Genomic DNA, 27666 nt, shown 5'->3' with positions numbered 1-27666 from the left:
GTGCGGAATAAAGCTTTGCTAAGCTCCACCCAGAAGTGTGGTTGCCTTTGTCATTTTAATTGGTCTGTGTTTGTGAACTGGGGCCTCTATTTACTTGTAGCTTGGGGCTTGTGTTTACCAAGCCTGGTGGAGGCCAAGTGACGGGGCTCCTGCGAGCTCTCCCGCTGTATCTTGAGGCACTTTTCTTTTCAGTATCTGCGCCTGTCTAATTCGTGAGCTTCTGTGAAGCAAGCACAGGAGGGTACAAGGCCTACAGGGAGGAATTATACCTAATTACTCAAATAATTGCTAGGCTGTTGCCTTCTTAGTCACTGAAAATAATTTCCAGGTCCCTGGCTTTTATAGATAGTCTTCTAGAGGCAGGAGGACACAGCCCCCTTTTTAACGCAGCCCATTCACTCACAAAATCAGAACACTCGAGCCTGCAAAATTAATAAGCACCACTTCCATTACATATATTTTAGGTTGTTGTTGCCGTGGCGATAAAGTCAGGGACATTGAATCTCCTCTGTTGAGCCATTGTTATCATCCCTGGCCATCTGCTGCAGAGGAGTGATATTCGGTCTCATTTGCATGATGACTGATATATGGGAGGTTTGGAAGGACATATGCCACAGCAATCATGTGATGGAAATTAAAGTGAAAGTTTTGGGCCCAGAGCCGAAAAAAAATCTGTGTATGCGCATGAGGCTGTTGATGTGCAAATGTGAATCATATTGAGAAGGTCTGAATAGGGAGGTGTGACGTAAAGAGGGGACACAAACGGAGGTGCTTATCTCTAAGCAGTCAAAGGCACTGGATGTCATATCATGGGAACTACCTTTCAAAGACACAGCTTTAGTGTTTCCGTTCAGCACACAAGGGAGGCGAGAAATATAAGTTTTGGAAACAAACAAAAAAGTAAGTTTAAAACTTTGGAGCCGCGTACTGTTTACGCTGACGTTTAAGGCACTCGGAATTTTAGTAAGTTTTCATGGCTTAAGTTGTAACGTTTAGTTTTGTTTCTGGGGGAAGAAAAGACACTACTAAAGGCTGAAGTTTAGAAGTGGTTGATGGTTTTTCTGATGTTTGTTTTTGAACTTCTCTGGTTTCTGCTGTGATGTATATATACTTGGTCATTATTTTAAATGATGTTTCTCTCTCTCTCTCTCTCCTTTTTCTTTTCTTTCTTTCCTTTTTTTTTTTTTTTGGTAAAAAACGTTATTGTATCTGCTTTGAGAAGGATTTCAGAATAAAATGCCATGGTGCAATTGCATTTATACTGCATCAGTAACACTTTTGTTCATATACATTTTTGAAATGTGCAAATTTGCAACAGAGAATATTTGATATGAAGTCATACTTGCTACACTTTTTTCTTTGCGACAGAAAAATTACCAGCAAGATCCCACATCTGACATCTCACTAGAATAGAGGAGATCTTTGGCGGGGGGGAGGGGGGGCTGTCAACACAATAATATCAGTTATTTCTATAAATGAATAACCAACATCAAAAGGATGGTTTTGTTGTGAAAAGTCAAAATTCTGGTAGTGGCTGCACATAGGCAAAGAGTTTATGGGAAGTCCCGAAGAAATTTGAATTGATAAGTATTGTATTTATAATCTTGTCTTTAAATGTTTCGAGAATTGAATAAGAACAGCCTCCTTAAAAAATGATACGGTTCATTTTTTGATAAATGCAGATGTCAGAAGACTCTTTAGAAAGTTAAAACGTAATATTAGAAAAGGCTGAAAAATGAGAAAGACTTAATACTAGCCTTGAACAAAATTTTACAGAAGGATGAGTTCAGTGAAGTAAAAGGAGAGAGAAAATACACCCTGATAAACAGGACTTTGCCTCATATTCCTTTCGTCCTAACAAGGCATTTATTAATCGTGCTTGCTTTGATACACGTGAAAATAATAGAAGTCTCGTAAAAGGGTGTAGTGAGCTTTTTTTCAGTTTCAAGGAACAAAGCAGCTAATAGCAAAGTATGTAAAATAACTTCTCCAGTATTGATTTTTGAAAAGATAGAGGCTTATCGTCAGAAAAAGTTATATCAAATCTCATCTTAGGCCATAACTAGCACTACAACATCCAGGAAACAAAAAAGAAAAACAAATGGTGAACAAATCTTGAATACAGTTGTGTATGCTATTTTTATGTTAGAAGAAAAGTAAATGAGTTCCAGGGAATAATCAGATTCATAGTCTAAAATAAAACTGAAACTAGACTTTGTCTTCTTTTTTTTTTTTCCTTGCAGCTATCATCTGCATATGATCTTACTTTTATGTATGTAACCTAAGATTACCAGTGATCTTTTTTCTCCTTCTTCTAAATATTCAATTAGTCAGTGGTGATTATGATGTGGCCTTCTTGGCTTACTCCAATATTAGATTAATATAGATTTCTTGCCAAATTAGCGGAAATCACTGTTGCACATAAGAGTGACTCACTCTTTTTTAGTTGTATTCATGTTATAGAAGCAGCATCGTTTTAAGCTTAAAAGCTTTTATATTTTAAATCTGGATATACTGTACCTTGGAGAGCATAAGGTGGTTGTATTTAAAACGTTTCTACAGAACACATTGGAACTTTTATGAGATTCTAATTTAGTTATGTTTAAAGGAATCCTCTTTTTTTTTTTTTTTTGAAAAGTGGTTGTTACTATTCTGCTCTAACAGCCATCAGTAAGATTTAAAGTTTCCTGGTTCTTTTTGAGTTAGACATTTCTAAGTGTAAAGAACTAGAAAAGGAAGAGAAATGTTTGGAGCTGTCCATGGTAGCATGCTCTTTAAAAAGTAAACAGTTCTATAAATTGCATATCTACATACTCTGTGGAATTGGCTTGATTACCCTTTTTAAAGGTTGGAATTAAATTCTTATTAGATAAATTAACCTGGTATACACAGTAGTTAGTTGCAGAAAATGTAACTATGGCACTCATCACTAAATTGCAAAACTTTAAACTTCCGTAATGTTAATCAATGTTCCTGTCTACAGCTTTAAAGTGTTTATGAGTAAACAAACAAAAATCACAATCTATTAAATATATAATTCTTTAGGTTGACATTAATATGAGAGCTCAGTGCAAATAGTTTCCATGGTAGTAGGGCAATGTGAGCAAACATCAAAAAATGTAACTTGCATGACTTTATTGCTCTTGAAATTAATTCTTGTCCTTATGTGACCTGCCATGTCTGCTATAGAAATCTAAAAGATCATAATTGTTTGATATGAAATGCAAAAAGAATAGTTAAATCGAAAGTTTAACATCATGAAATTCAAAATCCCAAGCGGTATATAAACATTAAAAGAAACTTTGGACTGCTAATCCTAGGAAATGAGTTTTATGGATTGAATTCAACAAGGCTTCAGAAATGGTTCCATCTGCTGCCTAGCAGCTGGCGAAAGGATAAATTTAATTCATTAATTCATTTGGAAAAAAGGATCCAAGTAGTAAAGACTTCATTGCTCATAATGCATATAGGTGAAAACACAAACTGAAAGCTGGTCCAGTTGATCATCCTAGATAATGAGCTACATTTTGTCTTCCCTTTTTTGGTAAAGGTCTTAGTGATTGAGTCAATACGGTGTTGATTTTTATGACAATAACCAATCATTTCCAATCATTTCAGTGATAGAAAAAAACTCAGGGAAATTTAAAGTCAGTCACAGTTTTTAATGTAGGGGGTTATAGGCAATAGAAATTATGCATTTCTGATTTTGTGCACTGTATATATGGGTAGCAGTATGTGTATCTCTGTTTAAAATATATGCACATATATACCCTGAGTCATATACATTCTGAATCACTTCAATGAACTACTTATGTTAGGTGGCATTCTCCGATTTGTTGAAATAATCACAATTCTTGGGTACTCAAGATGAATATAAGTGAAGCATATTTTAGCTTCAAAATTCATAGTTACTCAAAAGTTGCAAGGTTCAAAATAACACTTGTTTTGTTTTCTTATCTTTCTACACTTCAAATTATTTGCCTCGGTCTCTGTTTTCACTCACATCCTGCAGAGGACTTCAAAAGATACCAAGTTGTACATGAAGTAGGCTTTTCTCAACTCCTCTGCTGTTAGGCACTTTGACATGGATAAAAGATCTCGTTGGCTACATTGCCCAGGACTTTTTAGTATCTTTGTGTAAAAGTAATGGAGGTTTAATGCCCAGTTTCTTGAATCATTTCAATGAAGTCAATGTGATGAGGCGTGGGAAAAGTTAATGTTGAATCCTCTTTAACTTATGATTGTATTGGTGGATTTTTTTTTTTTTTTTTTTTTTTTTTTTTTTTTTTTTTTGTCTGCCAGCATTTTAATGAGAGTGAGGTTTCCCTTAGAAATGTATAGCTTGCCTCTCTCAGGCAAGGTAAATGTTTCCTGGTTGCCAGTTAATTGATCCATGATAGAGATAAGAACATCCCTGGAAGGTAGGCGGCTGCAGCAGCCTGCATACATTTTAGCACTTCTTTTTGGATGGTGATTTCATGAATGGTTTTTGACTTTCCTTTCTCTGTGGCCCATAGCTCACTGTGGTGGGTTTGTTGGATTTACTATAAAGATTCTGTCTGCACCCTGTGGGTTGGGTTAAGAATCAGGGTTTATGCATTTACTTGTACTGTTGCATTGTTTATACAGCTTTGGTTTAGTTTTGATCTTTTTTTTTTCTTTTTTCTTTTTTTTTTTTTTTGCCTTTGAGGCTCTTCCACAGTGTCAGCTGCTGACTGATAGTAGGAAAACGGCCTCGTGGTGTGAATGAAAGGGACCTAGCGGTTGGTAAACAGAGATAAGGAATAAATAGAGCACAGGCAAAAGGAGATAGTTCTGTGGGGGCCCAGATTGCTGCCAGTCTGTTCAAGGGAGATGCAGAGGCTGTCCTTTTCCCAGATTAAATTAGTGTGCGAAATCTCCAGTGACCTCCTCCCCTTCTCCCCATACTCTTTAGCCAAGCTGAACAGCCTCTGCTGTAAAGTATTCATTTTATCCAGGGACAAGCTGGACAATAGAACTCTCCCTGATACTTATGGACAGCTGTCCTCATTCATAGTGCTCTCAGTATTTCATTTTTCATAGGAGTTAAAAGGGTTTTTACCTTGTAACTGAAAGAGGGCATAAATGCAACTTTGCCAGTTCTGAGGCTGCTGGGGCAGGGGGTGGGACGGAGGTGGGGGTGACTTTGGAGTGAGGAGAAGCTGCTAAGGAGAGCAATTCTTTTTTGTTTTGCTAATATGATTATCCCAAGGCAGAAATTGCATTCTAAATCGGGGTTCCTTGCAAACAGAAAATATCTTTGATTCTGAAAGTTTCCTAAAATTAAGGTCACCAGTGCAAGCTAGATAATTAATCTTCGCCTGCTCCACCCTTGTTTTGGCTAAATGTGCATGCATTTTATTACCTGCAAATAACCACCCGTAAATAGTAAGCCTGTAAGATACCTCGGTAGTCCCATATATTTTTTTTCTTTTTTTTTTAGTGATTTACTGCAAATATATTCAGCATTTGACTGATTAAATAGACCTTCGGCAACCTTGAGGGTCACTGTGTAGAGTATGTACATAGAAAATGCATCAGCCCATTGTACCCTGGCAGCTAATGAGATTGGTCGTTAAGTAAATGACACAAAGCCTACAAAAAAAGCTTAGCAGCTCACTAGAGTATCACAGAGTGTCCCTGCACACCACACAACGACACAAACACTGGACTAACCTAGCCCACCCCTGCTTTATTCTACATCACTGCTTCCCTGATGTCAGCGTGAGAGGCAGAACAAAGGCTAGGAGGCACGGGTAAGTCAGTCTGGCAATTAAGCCCTAGGGAGAAAGTAGAACAAATCTGAGCCTAACCGTGGGGCTGAAAGTCCGGTTCTCGACAAGTAGGTCAGAATGAAGGGATTTTGCTATCACTTCTGGAAATGTTGCTTCAGTGATCAATGCTCTTGCGTTGTTGTTATTGTTGTTTTGTTTTGCCGTTTCATAAAAGTTTTTGAATTTCAGAAGTAAAGTGTACCCCAAAATGCAAGTGAACTTGAATTTGGGAAGGTAGGCTGTTTGTGGGAGAGACGGCGCTTTCACAAGTGATGACCATTCAGGTGTGTGTGCAGGTTTGAAAAACTTTCAGAGGCATCAGGCAACTTTGATTTTAGTTAGTCCTACTGCTTTTAAAAGATAATGGAAACCTTGAGCAGGAATGCGTGCAGTGAGGTTCATTCTTGTCAACGTAAAATCGTCCCATCTGCTAAGGTATATTTAATTTCATTTGTGGGATAACCATTTCCTTGATCAGTATCTTAAAAATCAATCCATCAAACGCAACAAAACAAGAAAATAAAGGCGTCTCTGTTCTTCCTGTGTTCCATTTCTCTTGGATCTGCAAATAAAATCATTGCTGCGAATCTGTAATATTGAATAGGATTAGTGGTTATTTGCTTGCTGTACTTGGGAAAAAAATCAAAGCTCTCTGACACTGAGCAGCATTGACTTACTGTGTCCCTTGGAAAAATGCATTTGCAGTGTTGAAGTATAACATTGCAGGATCCTTTAGAGAAATATGGCAACAGGAAGTTGCCAGAAAGTCTTATTTGCCTTGCTGAAATGTCTGTCTGCCTTAGACTTGTGTACTCAGAGGACGTTTAGTTCAAGAGAGGATGATATTGTTACAAGACATCCAGGTAAATGAAATATTTTATTCTAAGAACTGCCAGCTTAGCGGATTGTCAGTGGCTTAATAAACTCTGACAATCTCACAGAAAACATTTTAAAAAGTATTGTTAACATAAGGGTGGTGTTTTTAAAATGGATGGATTCATAGTATCAGTGTCAGGATTGAATTTTTAAAACCACTGTCATTTAATATTAGAATGGCATGTCCTAATCATTTGTTCATAAATTAAAACTCTCCATATTATGCAGAAATCAGTTTGCTAACTGGCATGACTTGCCCTGAAACATTTTTATTTACATAAGAATATAGAGATTTTATGATACAGAATAAATCACTTATTATTAATATTCACGAGAGATTCACGATAGAGGTTTATAATGTGGTCTGGGTGACCAGAGGTCACATACTTCTTCCTTTTTTTTTTTTTTTTTGGTCTGAAAGTACTTTTCTTCTTCTAAATGTGTTCCCAACATTGGCTCTATTTATATAATTCATTTAAGACCGTGTATATAGTATATAACCTATATTATGCATTACAAACTCTATTATTTTTATAGTAACCAGAATTGGGAAGGAAATAAATTTTGTGAACAGGTATGACAGTGTCTTAGTAATGCCAAGTAAAATATATGTGGGGAAGATCCACTACAATTTTGCTAAATTAAGATCTTTCTCACAAGTAATCTCATCAATGTGGGAGAAATCATGGGAAAAGCAAGCTATCTGGCAATGGCTACAATTGCAACCTACCAATTTTAGTTTCAAGTAGAGTTATGCAGCTAATTTCCTCTTCCAGGCATTCTAGATATACCGGGGATGTTTTTTTCTGTTGTGAAGATTTTGGATTTGGGTCTCAGGTATTATAAGATATTTTTCTGTACCTGCTAATGTTCATCATATTAATACAGGAGTGAATTGTTCCAGAAACACACAGTCCTTCTGGCTGGCTAGAAATATTTTTCCCCTGTCCTCACCAGTACAACAAAGGGTGGGAAAACTTGACTGAAGTCCGTGCAGTTGCCTCACTGTGGACAGAACCGAGTGGAACTTTTTCACAGAAAGGTAGTTGCTATCCCTCAACACAAAATAGGGCTGTGTTCTAATTAAGATGAGAGGGCACAGATCATTACTTTGGCTGATTTGAACTTGTTTCTCTAAGTATTATTCTTGAATTTGAGAGAGTTTAAAAAATTTCAACTATGGAAATACACCAAGAAAGTGGATTTATCTGCTTTATAACTTTTTTCTTTAAAGAAATTTAAGGACCTTAATTTCTGTTGACAGAAGGAACTTTTATTTAGATCCGCTTATTTGACAAATAAGTGTTACTAAAACTACGTGGTTCAAAGGATTGTACTGGGTGCTGTGGGTGATATCGGAACCTCATTCTCACACCTAAGGGTCTACGATCTAGGAAGAACTATAAAGCGTTTCCTAGAGAAGAAGTCACTATAGGTGCCACATGAGCGACACAAGCAACAAGAGAATCTACGACATCCCCTTCTCAAGTTCATGTGTTTGAGACCTGGTTCCACCATTTACAAAGTCTGTGGCCGTGAATAAGTTATTCAACTTTTCTGGGCCTTGGTTTCCTGGTCTGTTAGATGGGGGGCCAGGGTAGATAAATCTTGCCTTATAACTCATGTGAAAATTAAAAAGGATAATGTATCTAAAGTCCTTGGTATATGGTAGGTGTTCAAAAAGTGTGTGTTTTTTAACTTTCACTTGGAGTTTGAGACAATAATTGGACATCCCAGTATCATGTTATATACTCGCTATACGTCCTCTTCCATCAGTACAGAACTCTCTCATGTTTTCCCTTCCAGAGCCTTAAATGTTGTGAGATTCCTTGAAGGATTGTGAAAATTCCATTTTACATGGCTGAGTGCCCATATCCAGTCTAAGGTAACAAGTTAAACATACTAAGTGTAACATTAAGTATATATGATTAAATTGGCTTCTTGTGCATACTTTTATTAATGGCAATCAAAAGTATACGTTAGAATTTCATGACATTTCAACTTTAACTTTCTGTAAGCGGAAATACTTAATTTTATCTAATTTCAAATGGAATATCTATAATTTAAGTAGTTAATTATAGCAAAGGTCTTCAGGTAATGAGATTATTAGGTTTACCCCTCATTTCTTTTTTATTTTTAAAATTAGTATCTTTATTATTTGCCCCTTTAGGATTTATTTCATAAGGTTTTGGCTTAGGTGGTTTCTTTTAGTTGATCCTTTGGATTTGGTTAAAAAAAATTCCCTTTCCAAAGACATTATGATTGAAAAATATTTTAGCACCTGCATAAAGAAAGTTGAAGATAGTTTATTGTCGAATGTCTTAAAATTCCATTTCAATGAACTCTTTTTTTTTAATTTCTTTGTAAGTATTTGAATGTTGTGCTCTCAGGTTTTGCGTCAAACATATAAGCTTCTGGGCAAGAATTATTACTTTTTTGGTTTAATTCTCCAGACTGTGATTGTAGGAATATCTGTTCTCATAGGATTCGACCTGCAACATATAAGGTGCAACTTTGAGAGAATTTTGGAGCTAAGAGCTCATAAATCCTGTATATCCACAAGTAAATTGGGTTGACCCACAAAACTGTCAATGCCTTCAAAGTCTTATTAGTAACTTATTTATACTATTGAATAGGGTTATCTACAACATATAATAGCTTTGTAGATCAGAACATTTTAATTTATTTGATTTATATAGTGTAAATATGAAGGGGCCAGAGCTAACTGCACAGAATACATGTTCTCCAAAAACTCCCACATATTATATTTGTTGGTCTGTCAGAGTGAACTGCATGTTAATTGATACACTATTGAAGAGTTACACTTGGTAATTCCATGAAAAACATTTACAGTATAATTTCATTAAAAAATGAGTATACAGATTTCTGTGATACATTATTCCACTTTTTCCAAAATTTAAAAGTTTAATTTCATTTCCTAAATTTTGGGTTTTTCCCCATGAAGGAGAAACATGGCTAAAGGCCAGTAAACCTTGCCTTATCTTTTTTTTTCAAAGGTATCACGTATGTATCCAGTTTCTGTATGAGTGAATTCATGCTTGGCATGAGACAAAACTTAGTTATCGATACTTATAATGTTATGCAGAAATGAAATAGTTAATTATTTAGATAGAATAAGCACTGTTTTCTTTCCTGGAATGCAGATTAAAGAGAACCAGAAAACAAAAAATGAAAAATTGTGTTATTGAAAACCTAATTTGTAAAGAATGCCATCAGCTAGAAAGATGCATCTACTGTTTGCTGTTTTGTTTCTATGGTCTATTTGGTATGAATTTGAATGAAGGCATTTACCTCTTTTAAATTTTCTTCTTTCAAATATCAGACAATGGTAGGAATTAGTCGAAACATTTCTATTCTGGAGGGTGGAAAGGGGGTGAGAAGGAAATGTGTTCATGAAGAACATGAAATCAAGGAAAGATTGAGGCTGACAATATGACTACTTTAGAAAGGGGGCAAACATTAGAGGATGCAACCTATTTTGTGCACAGCCCTTGATCTTTTTGTGTGTGTGAAAGATACCAGTGTCTACCAAAAGGGTTAAAGAAAATGCATTCTGTTGCATCTGCTTACTAAATCCCTTACTTTAGTAGAAATTCAAATTTTGTAAAGATTATTCGTTTTATTGATGCATATAATTATAATCACAAGCCATCTGCTGATTTGGCAGGCATGGTTAAAATTCTCTAACTCTCATAACCTTTCAAGTACAGTGCCCTTGGGACTCTATTTCACTTTTATATTTTGGAAAACATGTAGGGACAAATAAGGGCGGTCATCTGCAGAATGTCAGACGTGAGGAAATGAAAGGATGGAGATCGGAGTTGCTGTTGTGGTTATTTTTAATGGTAGAGGAAGTTATTTTTCTCTTTTTTTCTTTTTTTGCTTCTGACTTCATGAAGGATTATCCTAGATTCTATGATGTATTTGGGAATTTTTTTTTTCCTAGGGATTAAAGCTCTCTCATTTTACTCCTGAAAGGCAGGTTCCAAGTCTAAACAAAACAAACAAATTAAAAAAAAAAAAAATCTTCCCAAATGCTGCCTACATTGGTTTTCACAGGTAAATTAAGTATATTTCCCTTAGACTTTTTGAACTAATAGAATATTCCAGCGGCTTTATTTTTCTGAAATACTCACATTCAATCGAATAACCTTCCAGGCATAGATTTCAGATTGTAAAACAGTGTGTACGTGTTGATGCCAACCTTTTAGCTTAAAGGTCAGATTTTCAAATGTTTTTTTCTTTTTCTGCATGAAATTATGTACTGACCAGATTTCCCCTGGCAGGTATCTTCATGGGGCCCTTCCTTGCCACCATAAACCTCTGAAGTTTGGTGATGTTCCGTAGCAGATTCGCTTACTTCCTTGGGAATGTTTCTTCTGTAATCAAACCAGGGGATTCCAAGGGCCAGGATTTGCAGATTAGAGTTGATATATAGGCCATATCACAGCAGACTACAAGTGAGGTGAGGGCAATCTGAAAAAGCCATAGGATCCCAGGACTTGGCTTTGTCAAATAATGGAAACGTGCACATATACGTCCCCTGTTTCCCTCTCTGTCTCTCTCTCTCTCTCCCTCACACACACACACACACACACACACACACACACACACACACATGAAATCATTGACCCAAGAACTATTTCTTAGGGTTTGGCAAATAAGAAAAAGAACTTTCGTTACAAACATTATGCATATGATTTTTTTTCGTAACAATGATGATACGTATGACAATATTAACAATAATATTTACCAGGTGCTTACACTGTGCCACCCAGTGTGTTAAGTTCCTTGTAGGTATTATATAAATCAATACCCATGGTATTTCCACTCATGTTCCCTTTTTGCTGGTGAGGCAACTGAAACCGAGAGACATTTAAGACATTTTTCCTTCGGTTACCAGTCTCCAAATCTATGCTCTTAATCTGTTCCTATGCTACATGGTGTCTGAGCACAGAGTGGGGGTGGAGGGGGGTGGAAGGGGCAGAAACAGTGTCAGCAACGTTGTATCAAATGACAGTGGGTCTCAAGTGTGCCTGGGTTGCACTCATAGTTAAATATCATTAAGTAGTCAAACGACTCTGACTTGACAAGTTGCTTCATTTTCCTTATTGATAGCATCTGTCATATTAAGAGTTAATGCTGGGTAAACCCTATGGTCCTTGTCATTCCCCAAATTCTATAACTCTGTGAACTTTTTATAATGCAAACATCCCAGCAGTTTGAAAGATAATTCAGAGACAGCCTAGGCCTTTATTATACCTCTCTAAGACATCCATATTTAGCATGCCAATTAACCTTGGTTTCAGAAGTAGCCTGTGCTAAGAACCATATGAGCTGTAGCTCTGATGCTAAACATCAGATCAAAAGTTAAACATTTGGCCAAACAGCCAGAAATCTTGCTCGCGGAATCTGTGAGCATCCACACAGATACTTAGAAGCATCTGATAATTGAATTCTGCCTCTGAGTACTTTGGTGTCAAGCAGAAGACATGTTTTGTTTTGTTTTTTCTATTTTATAATGATAACAATGACACGGTGCTAACCACCCTCTTGAGTACTTTACATCTATGAATTGTTTTAATTCGCACAACAACCACGAGCAGAGCAACAACCTATAGGGTAGAGTGAAGGTCTGTCAACAGCCCCTTTTTATGGATGAGAAGACTGTGCCATGAGGAGGCGGGGCAACCAGCCAGGGAATCAGGGGCTATAGGGTTAGGGCTCCCACTGACCCAAACATACGTGGCCTCGGGTGTGACGTACCAACCTCTGTACATTTGACCTCTGAGCCTTCTCTCTGTGGGTTTGTTAAGATTTCTCTTTGCTTAAAAACTATTTCAAAACATAGATTGCAGTTTGCAAATATGTTTAGACACTGTAATATTTATTTTTGTATTTTAGATCTCGAGCAGTTACTGTCACAACACTCAAATAGTTTCCTTCTATTACTATGGAAGATTATCGTCAAAGCATTTTTACATCCTTTGCAAATACCATGTTGAAAATATAATACTAACTGAAAAGAGCCAACTTAATAAGATTTGACAAAAATCCTTTAGAAGAGAAACTATATTTAAAATCATTTTATTCTTGGGCACCTGAGTGGCTCAGTCAGTTAAGTGTCCTACTCTTGATGTTGGCACAGGTCATGATCTCACGGTTCTTGACATCAAATCCCAAGTAAGGCTCTACGATAACAGTGCAGAGCCTGCTTGGGATTCCGTGTCTCCCTCTCTCCCTCTCTCCCTCTGCCCCTCTCCCGCTTGTGCTGTCTCTCTGTCTCAAAATAAATACACTTAAAAAATAAAATAAAGTCATTTTATTCTTCTCAGAATCTGGCAGAAAAGCTTTGAACATGGTGATAATTGCGCAAGTAATTGTTGCAAGAAAGAAAGAATGTAAGAATGAAGACTTTTAGTCACAGTGGAACTCTTCCTAGGTTGATAGCATATTAAGTTCACAAGAGATTAAAATAGTTTATTCATCTGGGTATGATTTTCAGATATTGTTTGCATTTTACACGTACTAAATTTTCCAAGAAAGCCAAGTACTAAGAAATTGCGAACAGGTTACCTAGGCTTGTGTACCACTGTGGCCTGTGCAAAGGTAAAACAGGATGTGGTCACAGGCAGTTCCACTCTGCCACTCAACCTTGATGTAGGTGGGGCCAGGGCATCTCATCAGGTTTTGTCAATTCTGTTTCTCCTCTGAAAGGTAACGTTATGGCCTGAAGAACAGAATGACCACCTTTGCTTCGAGGTAGCGTTGTTTCAAAGAAGAGGCATTTACAGAGCCTTGAATCCATCCATTCAAAAAACTTACTAAGAACCTACTATGTTCCAGAAGCTGTGGAAAGCAGTGTAGACAGACATAAACACTGTAAGATCTCACACCATAGTAGGTGACACAGCACATTGATATTCAGAATACAGTGGGACCTATGCCATGCAAGAGGCAAGCCCAGGACATGAATTTGAAAACTGGTCAAGAGTCATAAATGACAACCATCTGGCTTGGATTACATAACCAAGATAAGAGATTCAGAAGGAAGAGGTTATTTACAGGAAAAGATGATGGTACACATTGAGTACAGACAAACAGGCGTGATGTTGAGTATACATTTGATCAGTGGATCAGAAATTCAAGAGTGAGACATGGGGTGGAGAGACGGGCATTTGGATGTGGCTTCCAAGGATAATATAGGGAGAAAAGGACCCAAATTAGAAACCCCAGGGAATATCAGTAGATAATGGGAAAACAGGAGGAGACTCCATGAAGAAGGAACTTAGAGAAAGCTGAAGAAATCCAGGAGTGACAAAACAAAGACATGAACAGTTTCTTAAGGAAAGCAATGACTTAAGACCACAGACTGAAAATGCATGACAGGCTCCTCCAAGTAGGAAGCCACTGGTGATCTTAGAGAAGCTTCAGTGGAATGAGGGGTTTGGAGCCAGATGGCCATGAATTGCATAGGGAAGGGAAGGTGACAACAAAAAGTCTCGAGGGATTTGAAGAAGTTTGACTCTGAAGCACAGAGATAGCAATATAGAGAGGAGAAATATGTTTATATACTGATGGAAAGGAACCAGAGGAGAGAAGAACACTCAAATGTTTGAAGGTCTGGAAGGAAAACCAACTAGATGAAGTAGGAAGCAAATGTAATGGAGCTCCATGGAGAAGCTACCCTTAGAAGGAAGGAGAAAACCTCTTCCTCTACAACTAGAGCAAAGGTAGGAATGGAGACAGAAATATACTTGTAAGTGTAGAGGTAAGAGGCTAAGACCATTCAGAGTTGATAGCCTCAACATTCCCTGTGAAATCAGGCACCAAATTCTAAATCATCTCTATATGAAATGGTTTTGTATGGCAAGTGCCTTTAACACGGTACTTTGTGGGGCTCCTGGGTGGCTCAGTCGGTTAAGCGGCCGACTTCAGCTCAGGTCATGATCTCGCGGTCCGTGAGTTCAAGCCCCGTGTCGGGCTCTGTGCTGACAGCTCAGAGCCTGAAGCCTGTTTCAGATTCTGTGTCTCCCTCTCTCTGACCCTCCCCCACTCATGCTCTGTCTCTCTCTGTCTCAAAAATAAATAAACGTTGAAAAAAAATTTAAAAACATGGTACTTTGTATTATTACACTTACATCCTATTGTGAAAAACAAAAGGTTTTACCTGTTACGTATAATTGATACTGACACAGAAACTAGGAAGACTAATGAGAACCAGAAGAGCTGGGGACTTTCCTCTCGGATTTGAACTGTTTTTAACATAGGAAGGGAGAAGGGGAAGTGGGGAGTGTCCTTTCCTCCTCCGTGAGGAGCAAGGAGTGAAAAGCAGGAGGAAGAGATTGGCTTTTCTCCACGCAGGACAGTGTCCAGCACGTTAGGGGCAATGAATTTGGATCATAGCAGGCAGTGGACCCATTTCTGGGCTTAATGTCTCTTTTGGTACTTTTTTCCTTATCTTATCTGGGAGATAGAACTTCCAACTGTTAGCTTTCTTACTTTTACCACCTCTGTCCCAGACAAGGTCCCGCTTTTCATACCCGGATGACGCTGTGGCCTAGAAACGGATTTCCTTCCTTTCGCTTCTCTGCTCAAAGCCATTCAAGGACATCCTGTCACACTTAAAATAAGATGCAGATTCCTCATTCTAGTCTGCATGGCTCCACCTGTTTTATAAAACAGCTTTATTGAGATATAATCCATATACCATACAATTCGCCCATTTAAAGTGTATGGTTCAACAGTCTTTCGTATATTCAGGGCTATATATCCATTGCCACAATCGATTTCAGAACATTTTTCTTCCCCCAAAGAAACTCTACACCCTTTAGCCATCACCTCCACCCCAGGGTCTAGGTGACTACTAATCTACTTTATGTATCTGTAGCTATGCCTATTCTGAACATTTCCCATAAATGGAATCATGCAGTATGTGGTCTTTTTTTGTGACTGGCTCCTTTCTCTTAGCATAATGTTTTTCAAGGCCTCATCTGTGTTTTAGCACATATGAGTACTTGATTCCTTATTGCTGATGAATAATACTCCCTTGACTGGATATACTTAGTTTTATCCATTCATTAGTTTATGGACATTTGGGTTGTTTCTGCCTTTCCAAGATTAAGAATAATGTTGTTATGAACATTCCAGTACAGTTTTCTGTGGACATATGTTTTCATTTCTCTTGGGTATGTACCTAGGAGGTGAATTGCTGGATTATATAGTAACTCTGTGTTTAACCATTTGAAGAACTGCCTGATTGTTTTCCAAGGCGGCTGCATTGGAAAACACCATGCAGTAAAATTACATTTCCACCAACAGTTCTATGGAGGTCTGATTCCTGTACATCCTCACCAACACTTGTTATTGTCTGTCTTTTTCATTATAGTTACCCTAGTGGGTATAATGTGGTATCTCATTGTGATTTTGATTTGCATTTCCTTAGTAACTAATAATGTTGAACATCTTTTCATGTGCTTATTTCCATTTGTATGTCTTTTTTGAAGACATGTCTATTCAAGTCCTTTGCCCATTTCTTCTTTTTTAATTTTTATTTTTTACCGTTTATTTATTATTGAGAGACAGACACAGAGCGTGAGCAGGGGAGGGGTAGAGAGAGGGGGAGACACAGAATCCTAAGCAGGCTCCAGGGTCTGAGCTGTCAGCACAGAGCCCGACGCAGGGCCCAAACCCACAGACTATGAGATTATGACCCGAACTGAAGTCAGATGCCCAACCAACTGAGCCACGGAGGCACCCTTTTTTATTTTTAATGTTTATTTATTTTTGAGAGACAGAGTGTGAGCAGGGGAAGGGCAGAGAGAGAGGGAGACGCAGAATCCAAGGCAGGCTCCAGGCTCTGAGCTCTGAGCCATCAGCACAGAGCCCGATGCGGGGCTTGAACTCACGAGCCATGAGATCATGACCTGAGCTGAAGTCAGATGCTCAGCTGACTGAGCCACCCAGGTGCCTCATCCTTTGCACATTTCTAACTGGGAACTTTGTCTTTCTATTATTTTTTTTACCCCCCCCTCATCTTTCTATTATTGAATTGCAATTGTTCTTTATATATTCTCAATAAGAGGGCTCTGTTTTCACAGAGCACATGGTTTTTCTGCTCTTTCTCAAATGAATAAAGATTATTCCTTCTTCAATCTGAAATACCCCCAACTTCCAGCTTGCATTGTTTCCCAGTAGTGCACATCACTGCTTAGATTGCTCTGTATATTTATTGTTTCCTTGGCTTTTGGTTTGGCTTCCACACTGGAATATAATTTCTGCTGTCTATCCCTGCTTCTCTGTCACCGACCTTATGATGATGAGAGACTGTTGTGATAAAATACTTGCACCTTGGAGCTAGAATTCAGTTCCCTGCACTGCTTCTCCCTAGCTGTGCAATTCTGGGCAAGTACTTAACTTCTCTGTTTTAATCAACTCATTTGAAGTATGAGAATAATAAGTAATCCCTCATCCATATCATTATTGTACAAATTGAGTTAACATCTAATATACATAAAACATTTATAGCAGTATCTATCACAAAGAAATAATAGAATTTAAAAAGTTGACAAGTATTTTTGACTGATACTTAAAAGAATTTTCCTACTATTTAATATCCAAAGATTTAATCAATCTTATCAACACATGGCCTCACCAGGACCACACAGGGTTATGAATTGGGTGCTACCTACCTGTGGGCTTTGCCCAAGGAGTGAGTTTGGGATCATGGAATTTTGTAGAATTTCTACGGTGTGCCTTGCCTTTTATGTATGATTTATCATGGTAATCCTCACAGCTCTAGAGGGAGGTTCTGTTATCACAGCTTTTTAGAAGATGAAGAATCTGATGATTAGGGAGGTTACAAAGTTCTGAGATCTAGAACTAGCAGCTGTCAGAGTTAGGATCCCAGTTCATATTGGTGTTCTGTGACAAAGCATGGAACCCTCTAAATCTGCCTTGGGCCAGGGCTCAGGATCTCCCGTCATTAACAAATCATTTCCAGGTCATTTATCACTGTTTTCCTTATATACTGGCTTTATGATTTTTTTTAATGTTTATATTTATTTTTGAGAGCGAGAGCACTAGCAGGGGAGGGGCAGAGAGAGAGAGAGAGGAAGCCACAGAATCTGAAGCAGGCTCCAGGCTCTGAGCTGTCAGCACAGAGCCCAATGTGGGGCTCAAACTCATGAACCTCAAGATCACAACTGAGCCACCTGGGCACCCCATGGCTTCATGATTTTTTAAGCCATATTTCAGTGTCTTTATTATTTTAACACTTATTACTGATTTTCTGAACATTCTGTGGAGCCTATATCTAGTCTAAATGCGGCACAAAACATTCCTTGACTTCATTCTATCCTTGTAGGTCTTTCTACGCTTTGCTCAGAGAAACACATAGTTGTCCAGCATCACGCTGCCTTTTTAGCCAGTGCTACATAGCAGGAATAAACGCTGGCATCAGACATGCTTTTGAGTACTGGCTCTTACTGACAGTGTGACCTAGGTTTGCGCAGCTTCTGGGACTAACAATGATGTCAACCTCCCTAGGTTGTTGTGAGGTTTAGATAAGATAACAGAAACAGAAACTGCCTAGTCTGGTGCCTGAATCAGTGTCGACGCACAAATTAATGGCAGCTATAGCTGAAAGCCTCATCTGGGTTTTGTTTTTACCTTTTCCCTCCTAAATGTATTTCACTCAAAGCATCATCTACTTCTTTCTGTCCTCCCCACCTCCAGTATTGTAATTCGAGATCAGTCTGCCTCATAGAACATTCATTTATATTTTCATGGTCAGTATTATGTTTCTGTTATTATCTTTTTATTTTATGGTTTTCAAGAACTGCTCTGTGTACTCTTTTTAGGCATTTGTAATGTGCGACTCTTGTAATTTTAACATGTGGTTCAACTGGCAGTGGCGTTTCTTAAATTTCAATACCCCCTTCCCTTTGTGTCGAATCTCTAGTTTTGTGTGTTAAAGATATAGTAGTATTACATGTGCTTTTTGCCCATTTTTTAATTTGTCAGATTAATCTCAATTTGGAAGCAAACTGTTTGTAAGATTATTGTTGTCTTCTTTTGAGGTTTATTTATTTTGAGAGGGGGTGTGTGCATGAGCAGGGAGGGCCAGTGAGAAGGACAAAGAGAATCCCAAGCAAGGTGCGTGTCCAATGCAGAGTCCAACGTGGGGCTCGATCCTGTGACCATGAGATCAGGACCGGAGTTGGATGCTTAACTGACTGAGCCACCCAGGTGCCCCTAAGATCATTATTTTCTACTTCACTAGTCATCAGATACACCGTCAATAATTCAATAATCTACTTTAGAAATGAGCTCTTTTTTTTTTTTATTTTTTTTAACGTTTTTTATTTTTGAGACAGAGAGAGACAGAGCATGAACAGGGGAGGGTCAGAGAGAGGGAGACACAGAATCTGAAACAGGCTCCAGGCTCTGAGCTGTCAGCACAGAGCCCGACGCGGGGCTCGAACTCACGGACCGCGAGATCATGACCTGAGCCGAAGTCGGCCGCTCAACCGACTGAGCTAACCAGGCGCCCCAATAATCTACTTTAGAGAATTGCATCTATTACTCTTAGCTAATCTAAACGTGTGTTTTCACCAGCACAGCTTTTTTGCTACACTGTATGGCTATTTTTGTGGCTCATCTCTAAATACTACATTCATTGTTTTCCTAAAATCCCTATCACAGAGGCAGTGACTTCAGTATAGTTCCTGTTTTTTTAATTAGTCACCTGGTACTCAGTCAGCATTCTTGTTGAGTATCTTTGCTATGAAGGGAAGCCAAAGGGAGGTTGTCCTTGCCCTGCAGGAGCGTCTTGTCTAGAGCAGATGACGTACATGTCAACAGTGACTCGTCCTGGTGGGCCAGGTGCTGTGATAGGTGTAGGCGAAGCTTCCTATGGGAACGCCGAGCCAGACCTGAAGCAGGAGGTCTTAACAAGATGGAAGGAAACCCATACAGGTTCCTCTGACATAGAGCCTACGTTTCACGAGCACTCTCATCATTCGCGATGACAACACATTGTGTCTGTGAGGTCTCTAAAAGCAGGGATCCCATAGTTCTTCCAAGACACTTTCTTCCCGCACACGCTTTTTTGGGAAAAACGTAAGGCGGCCCGAAAATATGTAACCTGTTACCTCTGACAGCAAACTAAGGTCAGATTCCCTCACTAGTCTGCCACAGCTAATGAAACACTGTAATAGGGAGAAACCGATTGGCCAATGAAAACCAACAAAAATAACAGACTGGAATTGGATAAGCATAGGACAAAATGCCTGCTGTGAACTGTACTAACCTCTGATTAATCACAGGAGGCAACTATAAAACCAGATGTTCAAATGACCAAAGGCACGTATTTAGTCGGATTCATTGTAACCCTTAAAAACCATCCAAGGAGAAAGACCAGTTAGGAGCTTGATAGTCACATGCAGGTTCAGCCCGTGACAACAGTGTGTATTTTCATTTTAAATGGGTATGATTGTGAGTGCTTTACTCCAACTATACATGCTGCTGTTTGTGCTTTTGGAGGAGAGTTCTCATCAAAGCCATCAGGTGATTCCCCCATGTTACCAAGAAATAAATTCAACACCCACATCTCCTCAAAGATTTTCATTTTATTGCCTCTCTGATTTGTACAATGGATATATCTGTTCTATTAGTGTGGTACACACCATATATCCCTCTCTACTCACCTGTTGACGTGAAACTCTACCTGTTGACGTAAATGTGTTCCCTCTCATCTCCAGGATGTTTTCCCTCTCATCTCCAGGAAGGTTTGAGTAAATAAGTTAATGAACTTATTAAATAATACCATTCTATATCAAGAGGGTTGGTTACACTGATATTAATCCAATTCCTTATTTGTGACATTATCATTTTCTTGCATTTAGATGAGATTGATACTTTTATGTATTTATGTATTTATTTATTGATTTATTTATTTATTTTTTAATGTTTATTTACTTTTGAGAGACAGAGACAGAGACAGAGACAGAGATAGAGCACGAGCACGAGAGGGGCAGAAAGAAAAGGAGACACAAAATCCAAAGCAGGCTCCAGGCTCTGAGCTGTCAGCACAGAGCCCCATGAGGGGCTCGGATCGTGATAACATGACCTGAGCCAAAGTCAGATGGTCAACTGACTGAGCCACCCAGGAGCTCCGAGATTGATACTTTTAAAGTAGCTTCGTTAAAAAAACCCACAAACATCAGTGAGATAGCAAACCCCAATGAGTGATGGCAAGGATTCAGAAGGGGCATTGATTCTTTTTAAAATCTTTCTCCTGTGCTTACTGATATTTCTTACATTGTGCCATTGTCTCCCAGCTTTACCGGAGTATAATTTAATAAGTTCATGTTTCAGGATACTGAGTAGTTTTTCCTGGCCTGAATAAATCAATGCGGAAGCATCTAACTTCTGCTCAGTGAGAAACTTGGGGTTTGGGCGACTCATCCTTCTCTCTTTACTAAATCACATTCAGCAATGTTTCGTTCCATAATTTACCTTATTATCAACTGGTTGTATTCTCCTCTTCCTAAAACACGTATTTTTATGAATGATGTTGCAAAATGCCCTTTTAAGAGCTTTATCACTGAGATATTTACATGAACAGAAATGCAAATGTATTTTTAGTATTAGACTAAAAGGTTTTTTTTTTATCTTTCAAGATTTCAGGATAGTGTGTTCCTCAAAATAGCAATGATCGAAAAAGAACACTTCACATGGTGTATATAAGAAACTTGTTGTACCCGTTAGAAATTGTCAGAATTTACTAAGGCTGGTAAAACGTTGAAGTCTCAAAGAAATTTGCATCATTGCTTGACATTAAAATTTGTTTTTATGATATAATTTTTGATTAATTCATTCCCATATTTTATTTGCTTTTGGCAAGTTTAAATATTGTGCAGTCTTAGACTCATAATCTGTGAGCTTACATTTGATAATGGCACCTGTAATGAAGAAGTACTTAATTGCTGTTTCTTTCTTGACATGAATGGCTTCCTCTGAAGGGAAGATCACGTTCAATAAGCTATAAAGTGGTTCTCAGAACGTGTTTCAGAACATTCACGTTTTCTCTGTTTCTTCCTATCATAAACTATTAAGAACAGAGCAAGTAAACACCTCTAGAATAGAGTGGAAGTGCTTCTGTTCCGTGTAGAGTATTTTGCCTTTGGGGGTTGGGATTCTTCAGTGCATTTAATAGTGACTGTCTAAGGCAGTGCTTCTCAACGTGCGATCGACAAACCATCAACACCTGCATCATCTGGGAATTTGTTAGAAACGTATATTCTCAGGCCCCGCTCCAGAGTACTGAATCGGCAGCCTGTGCTTTAACAAGCCCTCCAGGTGATTCTGACCCGGCTGACGTTTAAGAACCGCTGGTGTGACACTCCACTATTCAAAGTGCAGTCCTGGAAGCACCTGGACCCTCATTAGAAATGCAGGACATCAGGGTGTCAGAATCAGGACCCGCATTTTAACAAGGTGCCCAGGTGATCCTTACGCATATTAAAATCTGACAGCCACTGATCTAAGGGTTAAAGCAGGAAACTTACCAGTGGGAGAGTATCCTCTATTCTGAGGCATTTTGGAGGCTGTCAAAATGGACCTCAATAGATACTTTACGTTTTATGTTGCCTCTCAGTTCCCTCTGGAATTAAAAAGGGGGAAGAGATGTGTGAGCCGCTTGGCTGTGATGTTCAAAAATACATAAAGGCACACTGTGTCTACGTTATGAGATGGAGAACAGAACCATTATCTGGGTAGCAGAGCTATTATCCGTGTGATAAATCATATGTGTGTATAAATGTATGTACATGCACACATGCCGGTATACATATCATGCGATGACCTAGAAATATTAGGTGAAGGCATAGTTTTCAGGTCTAAAGTTCTCTGAAAATTCAATTTTCTCATTCACTTTTGATGTGCAGATAAATCTATGTTTCCTGTCCTTTTGTTTTTGTTTCGCATCTTTTTATCTTAGATTACCTTGGACCTTCTAGGAATCTTTTTAGAAAGTCTTTTTACCAGTCAAGGAAGTTGCGAACTTTCAAGGCGCCGTCTCATCCCCATAGGGTCATTGTTACGATGCTAGGGAATATCAGTGAGACAAAACTACGTGTGGGGGTGACGAAGTTTGCCTCTTTCCAAGGATCCGGCCTTTTACACAGACCGCTGGTGAATCCAGTGGCCTGGGAGGACAAGAATAGTGGACCCAGAAAAATCTTACTTGTAAAACAATGTCTTTAGCGTGGAAAACGCATGAAAATTAAAGGAGTAAAAAAAAAGATCCTTTGAAGTCTTTGCACAACAAACACCCCCGTATGTAAATAGGACTGTCACTCGGTGTTTGTCCACAACTAGAGCTCCAGATGAACCAGTGTAGTGCGCAGTGACAGGAACAGCTGACTCATTAGCAGAGAGCAGTGAAAGGTAATTAACCCTGGGAAAAGTACAGCTGCCGTGCGGGCTGTTCCTTTCTGTAGGATCTGATTAGAAATTAGTGTTAAACCACTGATTCTTTTTTTTTTAAAGACTTTCACTCTCAGGTGTGTCCCTAGAAAAGGTTCTCAAATGTATTTATATACAAAAGAGCTCAAACCTAAAAAGCATTTTCTGAAAACAGCAGACACCTGTTTTTCTTGTCGAGAGGGAGTTCTTTTGAATGAATACTATGTTTGATGATTCAAGATTGGTAGGATCCCCACCCATACTCTAATAGTCAGTATGTAAATTACTCAAAAGGATTGTTTTATATAGTTAATAAGCTGTAGATAATTGCCATTTAATTAAGTTTTCTCTCTCTTTTTTTCTCTTTCCATTTTTCCTCTGTCGATGCTTCTCATCAGTAGCAATGGAAACTCTCCAGTTCAAATCCAATGAATATTAGGGAAGGTAAGTGAAGACTATTTAAAAATAAACTTTGCCCTCAAAGAGAAGAGATTCCCAACTGTTCACCAGCCTTCAACAACTTGAGAAATTCAGGAACTTCGTTTTAGCGGACAACCAAAGATATTCCGTTTTGCTAATGTTGGTATCATCATGGTAATTTGTGTTATATTCATTTTTTTTTTGAGGGTGCATACACTTACTCATCCTGATTGTGATTTCGCATGGCTCCTATGAAGAGCATTAAATCTTTAACACAGTCAGAATTCATGTATGTAGTTAAAAAACGTGGTAGACAGAATAATGCCCCCCTCCCCCCGCCCACAAAAGATGTCTGTGTCCCGGTTCCTGAACCCTGTGGATACGTTACGTTATGTGGTAGGAGGAGGGCGATGAAATGAAGAATTTAACGATGGCGAGATTATGCTGAATTATCCAGGTAGGCCCAATTAGTCATATGTTCCATAAGAGAAGGGTAGAGGAATGAGTCAGGGAGATGCCACATAAGAAAAACTCAACTCAACCCACCAATGCTGGCTTTGGAGACAGAGGAACACAGCCATGAGCCAAGGAATTCAGCCACCTCTAGAAGCTGAAAACGGAACGGCTCTCAGTTTACAGCCAGCAAGGAAACAGGGACCTCAGTCCTGTAACAGCAAGGAACTGGAGTCTGCCAACCACCCAAATGAGCAAGGAAATGAATTTTTTCCTGCAGCCTCCAGAAAGGAGTGCAGCCTGATTTGATTTGAGCCTAGTGAGACTGTACCAGACTGTGGGCCTGCAGAGCTGTAAGAGAACATACCTGCATTGTTTTAGGTCCGTAGGGTTTTAGAAATTTGTTACAGCAGCAATAGAAAACTAATACAGAAGAGAAGCCAACTGAGAGATGGGATGTATTTTACAGCCGGCAATATAAATCCCGTGAAGAATTTCCTGTGTGTGAATGGAGAGGAGAAAGATCCCTCAAGAGGCTAAGACGGGTGGTCTTTAGGAACTGGAATATTCATTTCGTAGATCCTAATGACGGTTGCCATCAACTCTAAGATTTCTGTCTTCTGCTTTGCAACCCTCCTCCCCGCCATAGACACACACAAAAAGTCTTCACATGATACTTTTGTAAAACACGGTGCCTGTATCATTCAAAGATGCCAATGAGTGCCTAGCTTCGTTGGAATGGTCAGTCAGTCTGTGTTTAACTGAACAAAGGCAAAAGGAGTGGAAAGTCGGGGGACGGAAGGCCAGGTCCCTGCTGCAGAAGGAAAGCTGACTTGACAGTCCCAAAGTAGGCTGAGCCTAGTGCTTAGCAGGAGATGGTGATCATGAGGAGCCTGGTTCTACCCCCGGCTACCTGTGTGAGCGCTGGCTGGGTAGGGCAGCGCGTTCACCTGGTTTCCTTATGTCACGTGTAAAATGGACAACACCGCCTCAGAGGCACATCGTGCCGACTAAGGAAGAAGGCGAGTGAGTACTTACCCTAGTGCCTGTCACGTGATAAGAGTTCAGGGAGGGTGAGTTAAATTTATTTAGAAACACCGTGTCACTTTACTATTTTGATTAAAAAAAAAAAAGTAGATGGGGCGCCTGGGTGGCTCAGTCGGTTGAGCGTCCAACTTCTGCTCAGGTCATGATCTCGCAGTTTGTGGGTTCAAGCCCCGCGTCGGACTCTGTGCTGACAGCTCAGAGCCTGGAGCCTGCTTTGGATTCTGTCTCTCCCCCTCTCTCTCTGCCCCTCCCCTGCTCATGCTCTGCCTGTCTCTGTCTCAACAATAAACATTAAAAAAAAAAAAATTTAAAAAAAAAGTAGATTACTTTTGTCTTTCCTCATGGCTAATGCCATTTTCTCTCCAACACAAAAGTGATCAAGTTGGAGTGTATGGGGAGACGTTGCTTCAAATAAAATGTTTGAGCGCTTAATAGTCAGGTTTTTCTGTCACATGGTGAATAAGAAAAGTGAGGAATAAAAACCGGAAACTGGAAATAGTTTACAAAAATTAGAGATCTTTCTAGATTGTTTTCTTGACAAATTTGGAAAAATAAGACTAGCTTCTAATTTTACCTTTGGCTTTTATTCCCATAAGAGGGGAGGGTCATAAGAGGGTCAATTTAAATCACAAACTATAACTTTTCATATAAATTAGATAAAAGTAGACATTGGGGAAACCTGACCATAAATTCTGTTACATTTCATGCCTGCTCTTGTTTGAATTTTTTGGGAGCTGACATTTTCAACATGAGGGAAGACAAAATTATAAAATCTCCTTAGCTGGGAGAGCAATCAGAAAAAACCTAGAGAGTTCCGGATGCTTTGTGTCTGGGATGTTTTGTATTCAAATACAATTAATGAAGTATTATCTCAAGCATCTGAAGAATATTCTTTTTGATTTAACTTAGTAATCGTCTACTGAGTACCTACGCTGGCCGCAGCATTACGTTGCAATGAAAGGTCAACAGGACACAGCCTCTCGCTTCCATGAGCTTATACTGACGCAGAGAAGGTCAAAGGGACATGAGTGAGATAATATTAGACCCAACGGACAAATCCAGATGAAGGTGCCATCAAAACACTATTGGGATGCAGAATTCTGTGAGATGCTGTCACTCGATCCACTACACGAGCGACAAATCCCTTTTTTTGCAGACAGATTTTATAGTTCTGACACTAAAGGGAACAGTTCCTTTGAAAGTTACAGATGAAATGAACAGATTCTAAACATTTAATTGTAGCTATTTAATTTTGACCGTTTAGTCTTCTTTGACCCTTGTGTAACTATATAAAGTTATGGCTGTAATACATTGTTTAGCCAGGCCAAGTACAATGTCAACTATTTGTATCTTTTCAATTGGCCTTTGGGGACATTTATTTATTTTAGTCAAAGTTCTCTGAATCTCTCTAGGGATGAATTCTTCAGGAAACATCATTTTCGAGAAGCTTATCCAGTTTGGTCCCATTGTGCCCTCTGCCTCCCTCCATAATCATGCTTTCCACATCTCACTGGAATCCTCAATTTGCTTGTTTGTACTCGTGAGGACAAGAGTTGTGCTTTATCTGTCTCTTCATGCTGCCTGTTGCGTATGGGGCAATCCATTGGTTGGTGCTCAAGAATTGTGTATTAAGCCAATAATAAGTAAATTTTTCCAGGAGAAATATACTTATAATAAAAGAATCTGTATTAAATTAAACACTGCACTGAGAATAAGACCCAAGGATCATTCTTCAAAAATCCAGTGCCCCACAGGCCTCAACAATTGAGGGTCATGTCGCTTGCTCTGTAGATTTCAGTAGACTTTCCCATTCCATATTTCATAGTCAGATAATAAAGATAAATGACTCTATCCTTTTCATTTAAATGTACAGAATGTGGTGAAGATATTAATGATAAATAGTTACTGTTGGGAAAAACAGCAGACTTGTGGGGAAAAATTCTTTAAAAATCTCTTAAAATGGATCAGGAAAATGGAATATGTCTAAGCATTATTATAGAGCATAGTGTGTAGCAATCTATGTAATCAAATAGATTAAGTAGAGAAAATTCCCTTTCCGTAACATAAAGGGAATTTTTGAATCAACAAGTGCCCTTTGAACTTTATTAAAAATGTTTGGACATTGTAAGGTTGTTTAGTGTGGACTCACCCAAAATAGCACATTTAGTTGCAACACAAGCCTTGAAGTTAAGTGGTTAGTTTAATAAAACCGAGTTTCCATAGTTACCACAGGAGAACAGAGGATAACTTTTATTTCTTTGGCAGTCAGGAAGGAGCTTTAGAAAAAAGATTAAGCAAACAGATCCAAGCAGGTTCATTATGTGGGGTTCACACCTGATTGGCTTTTTAAAAGAGGAAACTCTTGGTATAACAGGAAATTAAAGTTTTTCCCACTAAAATTAAGAAATGTGAACACCCCCTTTGGGCATTTGCAACTTGATTTTGAGTCAGAAGGAAAGCTAGTTTAATAAGATATCTCCACGAGATACAGTTTCGCTCACAGCGTTACATTCATAAACCATGCCACAAACAAGTGGTTAACAAAGCCCCTCTAGAAGACAGCGATGCCTTGTTCTACATGACA

This window comes from Panthera leo, chromosome F2, assembly GCF_018350215.1.
Source record: "Panthera leo isolate Ple1 chromosome F2, P.leo_Ple1_pat1.1, whole genome shotgun sequence".
In the NCBI taxonomy this organism is placed as follows: Eukaryota; Metazoa; Chordata; class Mammalia; order Carnivora; family Felidae; genus Panthera; species Panthera leo.
Note: the sequence above shows the minus strand (reverse complement) of the source record.